The sequence below is a fragment of the Somniosus microcephalus genome, chromosome 18 (genome assembly GCF_052327205.1).
Source record: "Somniosus microcephalus isolate GS21.2 chromosome 18, FLI_Smic_1.0, whole genome shotgun sequence".
NCBI classification, from domain to species: Eukaryota; Metazoa; Chordata; class Chondrichthyes; order Squaliformes; family Somniosidae; genus Somniosus; species Somniosus microcephalus.
Genome location: NC_141004.1, coordinates 79,983,566 through 80,003,854, shown reverse-complemented (window position 1 = coordinate 80,003,854; position 20,289 = coordinate 79,983,566). Strand labels below are relative to the sequence as shown.

General features: G+C 48.5%; 1 protein-coding gene across 2 annotated transcripts in view; it reads left to right on the top strand.

Moving 5' to 3' along the window:
• The first annotated feature begins 703 nt into the window (after positions 1–703).
• LOC147105405 (uncharacterized) overlaps positions 704–20,289 on the top strand; it is a 143,180-nt gene continuing 123,594 nt past the window's right edge. The window contains exon 1 of one of the 2 annotated variants that reach the window (XM_086011705.1): positions 704–800. The gene's annotated coding sequence lies outside the window, so the exon portion shown is untranslated. Of the gene's footprint in view, positions 801–7,121; positions 7,241–20,289 lie in introns of those variants that run through there. The other variant, XM_086011707.1, reaches the window with a different exon arrangement.

The window sequence follows — 20,289 nt, the reverse complement described above, 5'->3', positions numbered from 1 at the left end:
CAACCTGGTTCCCAGGCGCCGACTGCCTCGGAGAACGCTCGCTGATGTCAGAGAGCAAGTCCTGGAGAGACCAGCTCCCGCCCTGCAGACCCTCCACGTGGCTGCTGTGCTCCCGATCCTCAAGAATGCCCTGAAGTTAAAGAGGACCTGCTTCTATTCTTATACTATACTACAACCTTCACCGATCATTTTTGGCAGTTAACAAAGCGTGCAAGTTCCAGAAGACAGGAGTTTTGCCTTTGCCTTTGTGCTACAAGCCTTGTTTATAGTACAGTAAGTGCATGGCAAAATGTTTCTCCCACTCCCTAGGCCTGTTCATTACATATAGAGACAAGATTAAGATTTCCCTTTCTCTCATATTTGCTCGACCACTATAAATGCTAAAAGAAAAGAATGCTGGGATAGACTGACTTTTTCAAAGACCTTAAAACATTCTAACAGAGGTGTTGTTGGAGGGGTGGGGCGCGGGGAGATCTCATGGGCAGCAGCGAGAATGGTCAGCATGGGGCACTGGGGTGACAGCCAAGGCACGAGCCCTTTGTTAACGGGCGAGTGTGGGCCCATTCTATGGGGAGAGTGTTCCTGCTGCCCCAGGACCAGACACAACTCCCAGAAAGCATTGCAGGGCATCCACGCCAGCTGCTGACCTCACAATGCCACACATGTGTGAAGTGAATCACAATGAGACCACAGTAACACTCAGATCAGTGCATCAGATCCTTGAAAACTACTCCTTGACAGTCTTGGAGCAGTATTTACCCAACCGCTCACGATAGTTCCTGCCTGATCCGCTAATTCCGGTAAGAATTTTTGAATCTATTCTTGTGCAAACGACTGCGTTACATGGAGCGCTTTATTTTCTCTCCTGCTTTCGACTACTGTGAACTTTGTGTTCATTCAGGTGACGGATTCAATGTTGGGGAAGGGAGCATTTTCCTGTTCAGGCACAAGAGATCCCAGGTGGGGTACAGCAGGGGTTAGATACAGAGTAAAGCTCCCCCTACACGGTCCCATCAAACACTCCCAGGGCAGGTACAGCACGGGTTAGATACAGAGTAAAGCTCCCCCTACACGGTCCCATCAAACACTCCCAGGCCAGGTACAGCAGGGGTTAGATACAGAGTAAAGCTCCCTCTACACTGTCCCATCAAACACTCCAGGGCAGGTACAGCACGGGTTAGATACAGAGTAAAGCTCCCTCTACACTGTCCCATCAAATACTCCCGGGGCAGGTACAGCACGGGTTAGATACAGAGTAAAGCTCCCTCTACACTGTCCCATCAAACACTCTCAGGACAGGTACAGCACGGGTTAGATACAGAGTAAAGCTCCCTCTACACTGCCCCATCAAACACTCCCAGGGCAGGTACAGCACGGTTTAGATACAGAGTAAAGCTTCCTCTGCACTGCCCCATCAAACACTCCCAGGGCAGGTACAGCACGGTTTAGATACAGAGTAAAGCTCCCTCTACACTGCCCCATCAAACACTCCCAGGGCAGGTGTAGCACAGGTTAGATAGAGAGTAAACCTCCCTCTACACTGTCCCATCAAATACTCCCGGGACAGGTACAGCACGGTTTAGATACAGAGTAAAGCTCCCTCTACACTGCCCCATCAAACACTACCAGGGCAGGTTCAATGAAGAGGACCAATTTCATGCACTTGAGATGTCTTGTCGGAGTGGGCCTGGCAGGTTTAAATATGGCTTGGGGGTAGAGTTCCTTCATGGAATTGATTTTGAAGGCAATGGTTCAGTGTGTATCCATACAAAGCAAAGGCACCCAACTGAAAGGTTCTCCTGCCTACCCCAACCAGAAACCCTGGATGAACGGAGAGGTCCGCTCACTGTTGAAAGCACGCGACGCAGCATTTAAATCTGGCGACGCGGCGGCTTACAGAGCAGCTAGGACCAACCTAAAAAAGGGTATCAGGACTGCCAAATGGAAACAGACACTGCGGATAGAGGATCACTTCCGCAACAACTCGGACCCCCGGCGCATGTGGCAAGGCATCCAGTCCATCACTGACTACAAGGGCAAAAACACCAGTCCCCCGGTCAGCGACGCCTCCCTTCCGGAGGAGCTTAACAACTTCTATGCTCGCTTCGACAGGGACAACAAGGAGCCGGCTACCAAAGCCTTGCCACCCCCGGAAGATGATTTTTCAGAATTCATTAGACTCGGGAACAGTGCCGATGGATTGGAGGGTAGCTAACGTTACCCCACTATTCAAAAAGGGGGGTAGGGAAAAAGCAGGTAATTACAGACCTGTAAGCCTTACATCAGTTGTGGGCAAAATGCTGGAGTCCATCATTAAGGATGAAATAGCGGAGCACTTAGCAAATGGGGACAGGATAGGACAGAGTCAACATGGATTTACAAAGGGTAAATCGTGCTTGACTAATCTATTGGAATTTTTTGAGGGAGTAACTGGTAGAATAGATGGGGGAGAGCCAGTAGATGTGGTGTACCTGGACTTCCAAAAGGCCTTCGATAAGGTCCCACATAAAAGATTAGCATGGAAAATTGAGGCTCATGGGATAAAGGGGAAAGTTTTGGCGTGGATAGGGAACTGGCTGTCAGATAGAAAACAGAGAGTTGGAATAAACGGCTCATTTTCTGAATGGCAGGCAGTAACAAGTGGGGTACCACAGGGATCTGTCCTGGGCCCCCAGCTGTTCACAATTTACATTAATGACCTGGATCAGGGAGTCGGATGCAGCATTTCCAAATTTGCAGACGACACTAAACTAGGAGGGGGGGTGGGCTCAGAGGAAGAGACCAGGAAGCTCCAGAGCGATTTGGACAGACTGGGCGATTGGGCGGATAAATGGCAGATGCACTATAATGTGGACAAGTGCGAAGTTATCCACCTTGGGTGCAGGAACGGGAGGGCAAATTATTATTTAAATGGCAATAGATTGGGAGAGGGGGAAGTACAGAGAGACCTGGGTGTTCTTGTACACCAGTCACTGAAGGCGAGCATGCAGGTGCAACAGGCGGTCAAGAAGGCAAACGGTATGCTGGCCTTCATAGCAAAAGGGTTAGAATACAGGAACAGGGATACCTTGCTGCAGCTGTACAGGGCACTGGTGAGACCACACCTCGAGTACTGTGTACAGTTTTGGTCGCCTCATCTGAGGAAGGATGTTCTTGCCATGGAGGGGGTGCAGCGGCGATTCACCAGGCTGATACCAGGAATGGCGGGAATGACCTATGAGGAGAGACTATGTAGTTTAGGGATGTACACACTGGAGTTTAGAAGATTGAGAGGGGACCTCATAGAAGTGTATAAAATTCTGACAGGTCTAGACAGACTGGATGCAGAAGGAATGTTTCCCTTGGCGGGTGAGAACAGAACTAGAGGACATAATTTAAGGATAAGGGCTAAACCATTTAGGACAGAGATGAGGGGGAATTTCTTCACTCAGAGAGTGGTGAACCTGTGGAACTCATTGCCACAGAGGGCAGTGTATGCCAGCTCATTAAATATATTTAAGAGGGAATTAGATATATTTCTACGGGCAAAAGGGGTTAAGGGTTACGGAGAGAAGGCGGGGACGGGATACTGAATTAAAGGATCAGCCATGATCTCATTAAATGGCGGAGCAGGCACGAAGGGCCGAATGGCCTACTCCTGCTCCTATCTTCTATGTATCTATATGTACCAGGTGCTCACTCTGTCGACCTCCGACGTAAGGGGCGCTCTACACAGAGTGAACACACGAAAGGCTACTGGACCGGATAGCATCCCTGGACGGGTACTCAAGGAATGTGCTGATCAGCTGGCTGATGTCTTCACCGCCATCTTCAATCTGGCATTGGCCCAGGCAGTAGTCCCTACATGCTTCAAGACCGCCACCATCATTCCTGTGCCTAAACAAGCGGCTGTGACGTGTCTGAACGACTATCGACCTGTCGCACTCACATCCATCATAATGAAGAGTTTCGAGAGACTGGTCTTAGCCCACATCAAAGCCAGTGTTCCTGCCTCCCTTGACCAACACCAGTTTGCCTATCGGGCAAACAGATCAACGGAGGATGCAATCACAACTGCTCTACACTCGGCACTGAATCACCTAGATGGTAAGGAGACCTACATCAGAATGTTGTTTATAGACTACAGCTCAGCATTCAACACTATCGTCCCCAACAAGCTGGCCACCAAACTCCAAACTCTTGGCCTGAACACTTCCCTCTGCAACTGGACCCTGGACTTCCTAACAAACAGACCCCAGTCTGTCAAATTAGGTAACCACACCTCCCCCCCCCTGACCCTGAACACGGATGTGTGCTGAGCCCCCTCCTCTACTCCATCTACACCCACGACTGTGTGGCTGTTAATGGTCCCAACACCATCATCAAGTTTGCAGATGACACCACGGTAGTAGGCCAGATCACCAACAACGATGAGTCAGCCTACAGGGAGGAGGTCCAGCATCTCGTGAAGTGGTGCGCCGACAACAACCTGGCCCTTAACACCAAGAAAACAAAGGAAATAATCGTGGACTTCAGGAAGTCCAAAGGCGGAAGTCACACCCCCATCCACATCAATGGGGCGGAGGTGGAAAGGGTGGCCAGCTTTAAGTTCCTCGGAGTCCACATCACGGAAGACCTCTCCTGGGCCCTCAACACCTCCTCTCTGGTGAAGAAGGCCCAGCAGCGCCTATATTTCTTGAGGAGGCTGAAGGGATGTAATCTGTCACCCCCGATCCTCTCTAACTTCTACCGCTGCACTATAGAGAGCATCCTGACAAACTGTATCACGGTATGGTACGGCAGCTGTAGCTCCCATGACCGGAAAGCCCTGCAGCGGGTAGTCAAAACTGCCCAACGCATTACCGGCACCCGGCTACCGACCATAGAACATATATATCAGAAACGCTGCCTACGGAGGGCACGGTCCATCATCAAAGACCCTACCCACCCCAGCCACAGTCTGTTCGCCCTCCTACCATCTGGGAGATGCTACAGATGCATTCGCACCCGTACGACCAGATTTAGGAACAGCTTCTTTCCCAGGGCTGTCATCCTACTGAACTCCACAAATAAACACTAAAGCCTGCACATCTGCCGATGCACTTTATTATGGTCATATTTATGCTAATATATATGTACAAATGTATGTTGAAATGTTTAAGTGTCCTAATCCAAATTGTACACTCTCGGGAGCCGCAAGCCTACATTTCGTTGTACTGCACTTGTGCACTAACAATGACAATAAAAGTTGATTTGATTTGATTTTGATTTGATAGATGAGACAATCCAGCAACTCACAAACAAACACAAAGGATTTGAGGCCATGGACAGAGATAACACAGAATTAAGATGCATTAAATACCAAAAGAGATGCCAGGAGTATTACAGAGGTGTCAGAATGACAAAGAGAAATTTCAAATCATATATGGCAAGAGAAGTGAAGGGTAATTCACTAAAGGACCTTGGAGTGCATGTCCACAGATCCCTGAAGGTAGCAGGCCAGGTAGATAAGGTGGTTAAGAAGGCATACGGAATGCTTGCCTTTATTAGTCGTGGCATAGAATACAAGAGCAGGGGGATTATGCTTCAACTGTATAAAACACTAGTTAGGCCTCAGCTAGAGTACTGCGTGCAGTTCTGGTCACCACATTACAGGAAAGATGTGATTGCACTAGAGAGGGTACAGAGGAGATTTACAAGGATGTTGCTGAGAGTAGAGAATCTTAGCTCTGAGGAAAGACGGGATAGGCTGGGTCTGTTTTCCTTGGAACAGAGGAGGCTGAGGGGAGACCTTATTGAGGTGTATAAAATTATGAGGGGCCTAGATAAAGTGGATAGAAAGGACCTATTTCCCTTAGCAGAGGGGTCAAAAACCAGGGGCCACAGATTTAAAGTAATTGGTGGAAGGTTTAGAGGGGATTTGAGGGGAAATTTCTCCACCCAGAGGGTTGTGGGGGTCTGGAACTCACTGCCTGAAAGGGTGGTAGAGGCAGGAACCCTAACCACTTTTAAAAAGTACTTGGATGTGCCCTTGGGATGCTCTAACCTGCAGGGCTACGGACCAAGAGCTGGGAAGTGGGATTAGGCCGGAGAGCTCTTTGTTGGCTGGCGCGGACACGATGGGCCGAATGGCCTCCTTCTGTGCTGTAACTTTCTATGATTCTATGATAATTAAAAAAACGATTTTAGTTATTGTCAAAGGAAAAGCAGGGATGGAGTGGAGCCACTGAAAGTTGGATCGGGTGAGGGCAATGACAACTGATGCCTCACAAGCGACAAAAATGCTAAACATTTGCCTAAGTTTTTACAAAGGAAGAGACAGATAACATTTAATCTGGAAAGGGAACTAGAGAGTGTTGCACAGGTTAAGTTGTGACAGTATCAGTTGCGCTCTGCACAACATTGCTTCTTCTTCTTAGGCAATCTCTCGGAACCGAGGATGACTTGCTTCCACATTAAAAATGAGTTCTCGGGTGACTGATGAGTCCAATGCGGGACCTACAGTCTCTGTCACAGGTGGGGCAGGCGGTGGTTGAAGGGGCGGGTGGGTGGGGTGCTTGGGTTGACGTGTGCTCCTTGCGCTGCTTGCGCTTGCTCCCGGCGAAGAGACTCGAGGTGTTCGGCGCCGTCCCGGATGCTTCTCCTCCACTTTGTGCGGTCTTGGGCCAGGGATTCCCAGGTGTCGGTGGGGATGTTACAATTTTTGAAGGAAGCTTTGAGGGTGTCCTTGAAGCGTTTCCTCTGCCCGCCTGGAGTTCTCTTGCCGTGTCGGAGCTCCGAGTAGAGCGCTTGTTTTGGGAGTCTCGTATCGGGCATGCGGACGATGTGACCCGTCCATCGCAGCTGATTGAGTGTGTTCAAAGCTTCGATGCTGGGGATGTTGGCCTGAGTGTCGGTCAGTGTCTCTGTCCGTGTCACTGTCAGTCAGTGTCTCTTTCTGTCAATGACTCTAGGTCAATGTCTCTGTCATTTAGGAGGAAATTTTAACCTGATTAAAAGTTGGGTTGGCGGTTGGGAGGTAGTTAAATTGTTACAAACCTGTATCCCGCCTCCAACATGCCTACTTCCGCTTTTAATGGAGGCGGGACGGGGGCAGGCAGCCAATCCGCTGCCAGGATGTGGGCCGCCTATTTAAATATTATAATGAGGCTGGAAGCCTGTGCTTTAACCTGCATTTTGTCTTTAACTTTATCTGTTCGGGTTTTTCACGCCTTGTGAAAGCCACCAGCTAATGCAAGGAGAGGACTGCTGGATCCAGGAGGTAAGCGCCTTTACTAACCCACCCCGCGCGATCGGAGACCCCTCCCTCAGGCCTCCGATCGCACACCAGGCCTCCCCCCTACCCCGGCCTCCGAGCCCCCCACGATGTCTCCTCCCCCCTGCTCCTCCAGCTGCCTTGAGGCATGCCAACATTTTGAGCATGCCCCCGCCCGTTCCTCCAGCTGCTCCACCATCACGATCTTGTTGAGACCCCCGCCCCCCCACAACCCCTCGTGCTCCTCCCGGCCCGTGATCTTTAATACATCCCCCCCACTCCTCCAGCCCCCTCCGGGCCCCACACCACCCCTCCGTCCTGCGTGGCCTAGTGCCGCAGGCCTGCCCGCTGGAACCAGCCAGCCTCTCATTCTGGCTGCGGTTGGGAAACAGAGGCGTCCCCTGTAAATCAGGCTCTGCCATTAATTTCAGCAGGGCCTGCGGGAATCCCCTTCTCCCGGGTTCCCCGACTGCCTTGGAGCACCCCCCCCCCCGCCACCCCAACCTGCCTTCCCCATTAAAATTCAGCCCGTAGTGTCTGTCAGTCATTTTCTCTGTCAGCCTGTGACCCCTTCAGTCAGTGTCTCTATCAGTGATAGGCCACAAAATTCAGCACCTTAGCGTAGGTGGGTAAGGCCAGTTTGGAGAAAAAAAATGGCGAGCACCTCACTTCCAGCGCGGCCCGCACTGTTCGCCATCTCGGTGAGGGCAATAGCATGGGCCGTCCATGCGAGCACGGGCAGTCAGCATGTAACGTTGACTTGATGCACGACCTTCCATTGTTGATGTTGACGCTGAATTTAACACCTAAACACGCTCCGCTGAACGTGAGTCCAGCTGCACGAGGCACCGCCCACCGGCGCTGCTTAAAGGGACACGTCCAACCTGACGGTAAGTTAATTATTCCTCTTGGACTGGCTCTTGCAGAGTTTGTGGGAACACTGGGGAGCTGGAATACATTGATAACATTGTTAAAGTTTCCAGGGAGTGGTGCTGGACATCGGGAAGGTGTTGGTCACTCCTGGAAGGCCTCGGGCTACACCACTTGCTCCCAGTCATGGGGGCTCACACTGCAGCATGACAGGAGCAGAGGCAGCAAAGAAGACAAGCTGCTCGCAGAGGGAGGGGGAGGAGGGCTCGCAACAGGAGGCCATACCCACCTAGGGTCTTCAAGGAGCACATCTCCTACCTGCACCTACACCAGGAGCAGTGTGTACGCAGTGCTACCCCAGTGGCTGCAGCACGGCTGGTGGAAGGCTGCTGGCTTTCCATGCGGGAGACTTCAGATGGCCTTGCAGGACGACGTCGAGCAGCTCTCGGCCCAGAAGACCCGGCTGCAGACTGCACCACCTCGGCATGGGCGGCAGCAGTCTGGGCTGGCGGGCTGACAGGCAACAGCAAGGACACTGGTGGAGTGGCAGGGGTGGAAGTACGAATGTTGTCATCCTGAGAGAGGACAGCAGGTTCTTGCTCCACGGACCCACTGCCACTCCCCCGGGGCGGCGCCTCAGCACTCCTAGCCATCTGTTGAAGCACAGATTGCCGAACTGCTGTGACACCCTGCAAGCCCCTTTCCACACTCATAAACCCAGCCATGATGGCAGCAGTCTGAGCTTGCGTGGCAGCAAGCTGAGACTGCATGAGAGCTGTCTCAGCTTCCACTGCAGCACTCAGACATTGGGTCGCTTCCGCCTGTGCTGCAATGGAGGTTGCGACATCGCTCATCACACCCAACATCATAGCATCATGGTTGGGTCCACAAGTGCTCTAATGGAGTTGCCCATCATTTCCATCCTGGAAATCATGGGCTCCAAGCTCCGCGCAAAGCCCCGTGCAATGCTGTGGCCTGACTCCTCCATGCTCCTTGACAGCGACAAGAGGCTCTCTGGCAGGCCAGCTAATGCACCAAGCATTTCTGTGTGCATGCCCATCACCCTCCTTCATTAGGCCATCCATCCCATTGAAGTCCTCATCTGAGTCCTCTGCAGCAGAACACGTGTGCGCCCTCGCCCTCCAGGGAGCTGGCACCTGAGCTACCCTTTCCCCCTGCACTGGCTGCAGCCCACTCATGCCCAGTGATTCACCACGTGCAGATCCCGCCTCTATACTACCCTCTATGGCAGTGCCATTTTCTGAGCTGGTGCCTGGGAGTGTCAGATCGAGTGACGGTGTCTCTTCTTTATCACTCTCCTCTTCTACTTCTTCATGCACAAGCTGGCCAGGTTGAAGTTCTTGGGTATCTGAAAGGAGAAAGGCACAAGGGTTGGGTGTGGTGAGGAGAGGGGGGAGCAAGATGTGCATGCATACAGCATCAGCAGCTTTTAAGTGAGAAGAGATTGTGGGATGAGGGGTGTTGGGTTTGTACTGCTATACACAACTACATAAAAGAATAAAGCAGCAGAGACTGAGAGTAACTTCAAGTGATCTTTACTGGGTAACTGGAACTTCGGCACTGACTGTACAAATCGATACGCGTCTGTTATATACGCTCGCAACTAAGGATGTACATCCGCAATACAAAGTAGTCCCTTCAATGTTGTATACATTACACTTCCTCCCCCTTTAGTTTAATAGCATATTAATGCAAAATTTCTATAATTAGCATACAGAGCCTGTCTTTACAGTAACCTTTTTGTTTTCTTAAAAGTAATAAAATTCAAATTCCAACATAACATTTTATTTTGTCAACAGCCCTTTTACAAGTCAAGTCTCTGGGGAGGCCTCCTCTGCCTCTCTGGGTAACGTCTCTCCAGACTCTTTTGCTTTGGGGAATGAGACTATACAGGTACAGGTCCATCAGGTGAGCTATCAGCACAGGTAGAGCTCTCAGCTGTGGATGAGGCTGGTGCTGATGATGAATCAGGAGTGCCTGTTTCCATGTCAGGTGAGTCTGGGCGAGGTATAGGGGTGTTTTCCACCTGAACATCCAGAATTTGGTCCACATGACGTCTCAAAACGTTCTCTCCCACATCCACAGTATACATCAGTGGTCCCTCTCTTGTGGATATCGTACCTGGTTGCCACTTTTCCATCCGGAAATCACGAGCAAGAACTGACTGTCCCACACTGAAGCTTCTTGTTGGCTTAGCATTCAAATGTTTGAACTGTTTGTTCTCTACATCACGACGTACATTTGGTTTAAGAAGGTCCATGCGAGATCTCAGGTTCCTGTTCAGAAACATCATCGCTGGAGTCTGATTAGTGGCTGCGTGTACTGCGTTCCGATAAGCAAAGAGGAAATTGTCTATCTTGTGTTGCAGTGGTAGATTCTCGCTGTACATTGCTTTGATGGCCTTCTTGAAAGTCTGTATGAATCTTTCTGCCAAGCCATTTGTAGCTGGATGGTACGGGGCAGATGTGTAGTGCTTGACTCCATTTTCCCTCGTGAACCTTTGGAATTCGTCAGAGACAAATTGTCGTCCATTGTCTGTGCAGATTTGTTCTGGTAGGCCATTTCTAGCGAACATGGTCCTCAGAACTGAAATGGTCTTTTCAGATGTGGTTAATTTCATTTTAATGACCTCGGGCCATTTGGAATGTGCATCGACTGCAATCAAGAACATGGAGTCCATGAACGGTCCAGCAAAGTCGATGTGCACACGTTGCCATGGTGATGAGGGCCATTCCCATGGATGGAGAGGGGCTTGTGGTGGTGCATTCTGGACCTTTTGACATCCTGAGCAGCTCTTTGTCAGGTCCTCGATCTGTTTGTCAATTCCCGGCCACCACACGTAACCACGGGCAAGACTTTTCATCTTTACCGTACCTAAGTGGCCTTCATGCAGTTCATCTAGCACTCGGTTACGAAGCTTGGGAGGAATCACAACTCGTGAGCTGCACATCAGTGTTCCCCGACACACTGATAACTGCTCCCTCCTAGTTGAGAATGCTGGAAACAATGAGTCACCATGTGCTGGCCATCCCTTCACAGTGATGTCATAAACTTTTGACAATGTAGGGTCATTGCGTGTTTCTCTTTCAATGAGGGAGCTTGTCACTGGTAGCTGCTCCACTATTGTTGTGTGAAATACCTCTGCTGAGTCAACTGTTGTAGTTTCCTCTGAGGTCGGCAGTGGTAAACGTGACAAACCATCGGCGTTGCCATGTTGCTTGGTCCCCTTGTATTCAATGTCATACAGGTGAGCCCCTAGGAAGAGTGACCATCGCTGTAGCCATTGTGCCGTCATCACTGGAACGCCCTTCCTTGGGTTGAAGATTGAAATGAGAGGCTGGTGGTCAGTTAACAGTGTAAACTGTTGACCATACAAGTAGTGGTTGAATTTCTTGACTCCCCACACAAGGCTGAGGGCCTCTCGGTCAATCTGTGCATAATTGCGTTCAGCTGTCGTCAATGATCTTGAAGCAAAGGCTATTGGTCTCTCTGAGCCATCTGGGAACTTATGTGACAACACGGCACCAATGCCATGGGGTGAAGCATCACATGCCAGTCGAATAGGTAAGGATGGGTCAAAGTGAGCTAGCACCTCTTCTGAAGTAATGAGTCTTTTACTCTCTTGAAAAGCTTGTTCACAGCTGCCACTCCACTTCCATTGTGACCCTGTCTGTAGCAGTGCATTTAGTGGATGTAACACTGTGGATAGGTTGGGCAAGAACTTGTGATAGTAGTTCACCAGTCCAAGATATGATCTCAACTGAGACACATTTTCAGGTGTTGGTGCATTAATCACAGCTTCAATCTTGTCTGGAGACTTGTGTAAACCGTCCTTGTCAATCACATGTCCACAGTATGAGATTTCCTTTTTGAAAAACTCACACTTGTCTCGGTTCGCTCAGAGCCCATACTCCCGTAACCTGATGAGCACCTGTTCGAGGTTGGAAAGGTGGTCGTTGTCATTCTTGCCAGTAATGATGATGTCATCAAGATAACACTGATAGGTACCAACGATGTAGGTAAAAAGAGGGAGGAGGTCCTACAAGCTGAATTTAGGGAGTTAGGAGCTAAATTGAAAAGTAGGACCTCAAAGGTAGTAATCTCTGGATTGCTACCAGTGCCACGAGCTAATAAGTTTAGAGAGAGTAAGATAGATAAGCTAAATACGTGGCTTGAGCAGTGGTGCAAGGGAGAGGGATTTAAATTCTTGAGGCATTGGAACCAGTTCTTGGGGAGGAGTGACCTGTACCAAGGGGACGGTCTACACCTGAGCTGTGAGGGAGCCGATGTCCTCGGGGTAATATTTTCTAGGGCGGTTCGGGAGGATTTAAACTAATTTGGCAGGGGGATGGGAACCTAGATAGTGGAAAAGAGGGAAGTCATATGAAGTCAGAAATAGATGGTAGAAAGGTGAGAAGCAATAAGCAAAGGAGAGAAACACAAAGGGCCAAACTAATTCATAATGAGAGTGTGAAAAAAGCAAGCCTGAAGGCTTTGTATCTTAATGCTAGAAGCATTAGGAACAAGGTGGATGAATTAGTTGTGGAAATAGAGGTAAACAAGTATGATTTGATTGGGATTACAGAAACGTGGCTGCAGGGTGGGCAAGGCTGGGAACTTAACATCCAGGGATATACAATATTTAGGAAGGATCGGCAAAAAGGTAGGGGAGGTGGGGTAGCATTGCTGGTAAAGGAGGGGATTAATGCAATGGAAAGGAAGGATATTAACTCGGATGAAACGGAATCTGTATGGGTAGAAATGAGAAATAGCAAGGGGAGGAAAACGTTAGTGGGTGTGATATATAGGCCTCCAAATAGTAATATGGAGGTGAGGGAAGGCATAAAAAGGGAAATTAGAGAAGCGTGCGATAAGAGCACAGCTGTCATCATGGGTGACTTTAATTTACATATTGATTGGACTACCCAAATTAGTAAAAATTCTGAGGAGGAGGAATTCCTGGAATGTTTTCGGGACGGTTATCTGGACCAATATGTCGAGGAGCCGACTCGAGATCAGGCCATTTTAGACTGGGTATTGTGCAATGAGAAGGGACTTATCAACAATCTTCTTGTACGAGGCCCCTTGGGTCAGAGCGATCATAATATGATCGAGCTCTCAGTCGAGATGGAGAGTGAGGAAATTGAATCAGAGACTAAGGTCCAGAACTTAAATAAAGGGAATTACGAGGGTATGAGACGGGAATTGGGTAAGATTGATTGGGTGGTGTTTCTGGGGGGATTGACAGTGGATAGACAATGGCAAGCATTCAAAGATAGAATGGAAGAATTCCAGAACATGTTTATACCGGTTTGGCATAAAAATAAACCTAAAAAGGTGGCTCAACCGTGGATAACGAGGGAAATTAGGGACAGCATAAAATCAAAAAAAAGGGCATATCAACTGGCAAAAAAAAGCACCAGACCGGAAGATTGGGGGCAGTACAGGATACAGCAAAAGAGGACAAAGGGATTAATCAGGAAGGGGAAAATAGAATACGAAAGTAAACTTGCAGCAAACATAAAGACAGACTGCAAAAGCTTTTATCGGTATATCAGGAGGAAAAGACTGGTAAAATCCCAAGTCGGTCCCTTGCAGTCCGATTCGGGAGAATATATAATGGAGAATAAGGAAATGGCAGACCAATTAAACTCATACTTTGGTTCTGTATTCACAAAGGAGGACACAAATAACCTCCCAGGAATATCGGCAAACATAGGGACTAATGAGAGGGAGGAGCTGACAGAAATTAGTATCTCTAGGGATATGGTGTTGGGTAAGTTGAGGGGACTGAAGGCCGACAAATCCCCGGGGCCTGATAAACTACATCCTAGGGTACTTAAGGAGGTGGCCCTGGAGATAGCAGATGCTCTAAGGATCATCTTCCGGAACTCCATTGACTCGGGAACAGTACCCGTGGATTGGAGGGTAGCTAATGTTACCCCAATATTTAAAAAGGGGGGTAGAGAGAAAGCAGGGAATTATAGACCAGTAAGCCTTACATCGGTTGTGGGCAAAATGCTAGAGTCCATTATTAAGGATAAAATAGCGGAGCACTTGACAAATGGGGAAAGGATCGGACAGAGTCAACATGGATTTACAAAGGGTAAATCGTGTTTGACTAATCTGCTGGAATTTTTTGAGGAAGTAACTGGTAAAATAGATGGGGGAGAGCCAGTGGATGTGGTGTACCTTGACTTCCAGAAAGCCTTCGATAAGGTTCCACACAAAAGATTATCATGCAAAATTAAGGCTCATGGGATTGGGGGCAAAGTATTAACGTGGATAGAGAACTGGCTGGCGGATAGAAAACAGAGAGTTGGAATAAACGGCTCGTTTTCGGAGTGGCAGGCAGTGACCAGCGGGGTGCCGCAAGGATCTGTCCTGGGACCCCAGCTGTTCACAATATATATAAATGATCTGGATCAGGGAATTGGATGCAATATTTCCAAATTCGCTGACGACACTAAACTAGGAGGAGGGGTGGGCTCTGATGAGGATGTCAGGAGGCTACAGTGCGATTTGGACAGGTTGGGGGAATGGGCGGATACGTGGCAGATGCACTATAATGTGGATAAATGCGAGGTTATCCACTTTGGGGGTAAAAACAGGAGGGTAGATTATTATCTAAATGGCAATAGATTGGGAGATGGGGAAGTGCAGAGGGACCTGGGTGTTCTTGTGCACCAGTCACTGAAGGAGAGCATGCAGGTGCAACAGGCGATTAAGAAGGCAAATGGTATGTTGGCCTTCATATCAAGGGGGTTCGAGTATAGGAATAGGGATACCTTACTACAGCTGTACAAGGTGCTGGTGAGACCGCATCTGGAGTATTGTGTACAGTTTTGGTCGCCCCATCTGCGGAAGGATGTTCTTGCCATGGAAAGAGTGCAGCGGCGATTCACCAGGCTGATACCTGGAATGGCGGGAATGACCTACGAGGAGAGATTGAATAGTTTGGGCTTGTACTCACTGGAGTTTAGAAGATTGAGAGGGGATCTCATCGAAACATATAAAATTATGGCAGGCCTGGACAGGCTGAATTCAGAGAGAATGTTTCCAATGGCAGGGGAGCACAGAACCAGGGGCCACAGTCTAAAAATAGCGGGCAAATCATTTAAAACAGAGATGAGGAAGAATTTCTTCACTCAAAGAGTGGTGAGCCTGTGGAATTCCCTGCCACAGAGGGCTGTGAAGGCTAATTCAATAAATATTTTCAAGAGAGAATTGGATATATTTCTGAAGGCTAAGGGGATTAAGGGTTACGGAGAAAAGGCGGGGACGGGGTACTGAACTGGTAAGATCAGCTAAGATCTCAGATGAAGATCAGCCATGATCTCATTGAATGGCGGAGCAGGCTCGAAGGGCCGAATGGCCTACTCCTGTTCCTATCTCTATGATCTATGAGTACCTGGAATCCCCTGCAGGACTTGGTCCATTGCCCTTTGCCAGATTGCAGGAGCTGATGCTATTCCGAATACCAGCCGATTGTACTGGAAAAGGCCTTTGTGCGTATTTATTGTCAGGTACTTCTTTTATGCATCATCAATTTCCATTTGGAGATAGGCCTGGGCCAAGTCAATCTTTGTGAAGCGTTCCCCTCTTGACAGGGAAGCAAAGATGTCCTCAATGCAAGGCAATGGGTACTGTACTGTGTGGAGGACTGGGTTAACAGTCACTTTAAAGTCTCCACAGATGCGCACTTTTCTTGGCTTTCCTGGTTTTGTGCTGGAGGTTTTCTTCATCACTGGAACTACAGGTGTGGCCCATTCACTCCAATCCACCTTGGACAGGACCCCTAACTGCTCCAAGTTCTCCAGCTCAGCTTCTACTGAAGGGCGAATTGCATAAGGCACTGGTCTGGCCTTGTGGAACTTTGGATTTGCGTTCTCCTCAATCTTAATTTTTGCTTTCATGCCCTTAAGTGTTCCTATTCCCTTCTTGAACAGTTCCTGAGAGTCAGAGAGTATTTGTGACAGTCTCTCAGGAGTGGCGTTGCTGTCCTCCTTTGCTGACACAAACAGTGCTTGGATGGTGTGCCAATCCAACTGTATTTTCCTGAGCCATTCGCGTCCCAGCAATGGTGGTCCTCCATTTTCCACTACATAGAGGTTCAATTGTGGTATTTTTTTTTCTTTGTACGTCACTGTCACTTTTATTTTACCTTTGGGGCACACTCTTTGTCCTGTGTATGTCTTTAACAGTACTTTAGTTGGCCTTAGCGGTATGTGTGAAAACAGCCATTTGTAGTCATGTACAGAGATCACTGTTAAAGCTGAGCCTGTGTCCAACTCCATTTTCAGCCTAACTCCTGCCACTTCTGGAGTAATCCATATTATTCTGTGATTCTCTGTTTCTTTCACACTGTGTAGTTTCAGACAAGCCAAATCCTCTTCCTCTGAGTCTGTGTCACTTTTTTCATTATCTGAACTGTCTCCAGTCACGTAGTGTACCTTCTTGTATCTATCTTTGAAAGGTTTCTTGTTTTCAGTCACTTGGTGTGCCTTTGTATCAGTTTTCTGCTTCTTTGCTTTGCAGACCCTTTCAATGTGCCCTTGTTTGCCACATTGTCTGCAATCTTTGTCTTTAAACCAACAGTCATTGTGGTCATGTGACATTTTACCACAGCGATAGCACTTCTTTTCTTGTTTCAGTGACATTTTGTTAGTGGAATATTCCAGGGATTTTTGTTGAATTTCTAAAGCGCCACGTGCTGCTGCTTCCATTGATATTGCGATACTCAGAGCCTTCTCCAATGTGAGGTCTTTTTCAGACAAGAGCTTCTTTTGTGTGCTTTCATTTTGCATGCCACACACAAATCTGTCCCTCAATGCGTCTGATAAGCCCACTCCAAATTGGCAATGTTCTGATAATTTGCGCAACTTTGCCAAATATTCAGAAATGCTTTCATTTTTGCTCTGGTTCCGTTTATGGAATTTAAATCTTTCGGCTATGAGCAGTGGTTTGGGGCTTAAGTGGTCTTGGAGTGTGTCCACTATTTGTTTGAATGTTTTGTTTGCTGGCTTTTCAGGGGTTAATAAACTACGTAGCAGCCCGTATGTCTTCGCACCCATAACACTCAGGAAAACAGTGGCTTTCTTTTCTACCTCCACTCCGTTAGCCACACAGTACAACGCCACTCTTTCAATGTAAGTTGCCCAGTCTTCAATGCTGCTATCAAATGCTGCAATCGTGCCAATCATCACCATTTTTTTTTACAAACCCGCTTTTCTTTCTTTACTAATTAGCTAGCGTCATGCAAGTCCTGTGCACTTTTCACTTGACTTATGTCTCCCCGGCCTAGCTTAGCAAGCGTACTCCATTTTCTCTACCTTCTCGCTCCTTTCTTCCAAGTTTCGGTGTCCTCTGGATGCGATGCCAGAATAGGAAGACGTAGGTTCATAATTCTCGTCGCCAATTTGTTGTGTTTGTACCGCTATACATAACTACATAAAATAATAAAGCAGCAGAGACTGAGAGTAACTTCAAGTGATCTTTACTGGGTAACTGGAGCTTCGGCACTGACTGTACAAATCGATACGTATCTGTTATATACGCTCGCAACTAAGGATGTACATCCGCAATACAAAGTAGTCCCTTCAATGTTGTATACATTACAAGGGGGAAGTGGGATGTGAGAAGAAGGATTAGGTATGAACATACTGTCATCATCAATGCTTTCAGCCTCGCCGATCGGCACGGCCTCAGTGATGACTCCTTCAATTATATCCAGTACTGTCTCCTCCAGCTGGGTCAGGTTCTGCCCCTGCCTGTTAGCTCCTGCTGATGACAGTTATGCACCACTTTGGCCTGAAAGAGAAAGGGTGTCAGTGAGTGCGGTGCAATGTGTTTGAGTGACGTGCCTGTCATGGTTGACTAATTGGCCTTGTATGCAAGGTGTGAGATGTGGGAGTGAGGCTTGCAACAGTGGTAAGTGTGTGAGGGTGAGGTGAAGCGATGATTGTGAGGTATGAGTGGTGATTGATAGAGCTTGTTGGTAGGTGAGTGATGGGGGTGTGGTGCATTGAGCAGTGTGTGAGGCTTGTGGTGCAGTTGCTGGGATATGGCATTTGAAGATGCATTCACTCACCTTGACCACTCGTGTGAGGTCACTAAATTTCTTGCGGCATTGGATCCAGGTCCATGGGGAAAGAGTAGTGGTACTGACTGTTTCAGCAATCTGCTCCCACTGCCTTCATACAGTCTGTCTGGAAGGCCACCTGGCCCCCTGCGGGTAGAGGACCTGTCTCCCCCAATCAAGCTTCTGTACTGAGGCCCCCAGTGCTGCATTCGAGAAACAAGGTGCCCTTTCTCTGGCCTGTTGCAACATTGGTAACGTCCTCTTTGCTTACCTCCACTAAGAATGAGGTGCTTCTTTCAGAAAGCACCGCCCCTTTAAGATGTGCAGATAGCGTTTCACACTGCAGGCAACCTTTAAATACAGAGCAGACTTCCCACGATATTGGGTACCCTGCTGAGCACTGAGCCAATCACTTCAATCATGCTAATTTAGTGTGCTGCCTGCATTACTTTAGCCTCCACTAGTCTTTCTCAATCATTGCCTCAGACATCCTGTGACACTTTCAGTCAGTCTGTCTATCAGTCAGTGTCTCTGTCAGTCAGTGTCTCTATCAGTCAGTGTCTTTATCAGTCAGTGTCTCTGTCAATCAATATCTCTATCAGTCAGTGTCACTGTTGGTCAGTGTCTCTGTCAGTCAGTGTCTCTCTCAGTCAGTGTCTCTGTCATAGAAACATAGAAACATAGAAGATAGGAGCAGGAGTAGGCCATTCGGCCCCTCGAGCCTGCTCCGACATTCAATGAGATCATGGCTGATCATCCAAACTCAGTACCTTGTCCCTGCCTTCTCCCCATATCCCTTGATCCGTTTAGCCTTAAGAAATATATCTAACTCCTTCTTGAATATATTTAATGAATTGGCCTCAACTGCCTTCTGTGGTAGAGAATTCCACAGGCTCACCACTCTCTGGGTGAAGTAATTCCTCCTCATCTCTGTCCTAAATGGCTTACGCCTTATCTTTAGACTGTGACCCCTGGTTCTGGACTCCCCGACCATCGGGAACATCCTTCCTGCATCTAGTCTGCCTAGTCCTGTCAGAATTTTATAAGTTTCAATGAGATCCACTCTCATTCTTCTAAACTCCAGCGAGTATAACCCCAATCGACCCAATCCCTCCTCATACGTCATTCCTGCCAATCCAGGTATCAGTCTGGTGAATCTTCGCTGCACTCCCTCCATGGCAAGAACATCCTTCCTCAGCTAAGGTGACCAAAACTGCACACAATACTCAAGGTGTGGTCTCAACAAGGCCCTGTACAACTGCAGCAAGACATCCTTGTTCCTGTACTCGAATTCTCTCGCTACGAAGGCCAACATACCATTTGCCTTCTTAACCGCCTGCTGCACCTGCATGCTTATCTTCAGCGACTGGTGCACAAGTGTAGAGGGTTTCTCTTGCTTGCTCTGGTCTCCTGCCAGGCTTCTTGCAATAATTACCCTTGAGTGGTTCGACCCACCCTCCCCTACGGTTCTAGACCTTGGACTTAGGTGCAGGGAGCTGTAGTGCAGAGAAAAACTCAATAGACCAGGTTGAATAGCACGAAATGGATGCTTTTATTGAACAGTTTGCAGCATTATAAAATACATGTCATAAGCACAGATTAAAGCAACTACAAGCATGCACACATCTATAAACTTAACTCTATGGAAATGGGGAACACACGGCACATCGTCAAAGGGGTAACACATTACAATTACCCTTAACCCCGTCCCCTAGACCTAACTAAGTTTCGACTTGAGGAACTCGGGATCATGCTCACCACTTTCAGAATTGCGAAAAGGGGTTCGCAGCCTTTTTGGCCCAGCTTTCCGTCGTCGCGTGGATTTGGAAACTTCTGGCACAGCTTGTTTTCCTCTTGGTTCTCCTGCGATGAGGCTGCCGATACAGCATTGGTGAGCGCTCGCCGCGGATGAATCCGTTACCGACGTGATGTTGAAGCACTGAATGCACCTGTGAGAATCCGTTACCGATGGGATGTTGAGGCACTGGAGTGCTGGGCCCGGAGTGTCCTTTTTCTCCGGCCTGGATCGTCGTTTTTCCCGAGAGTGTCTTCTCCTTCGGCCTGGGTCGTCGATGATCTCCTG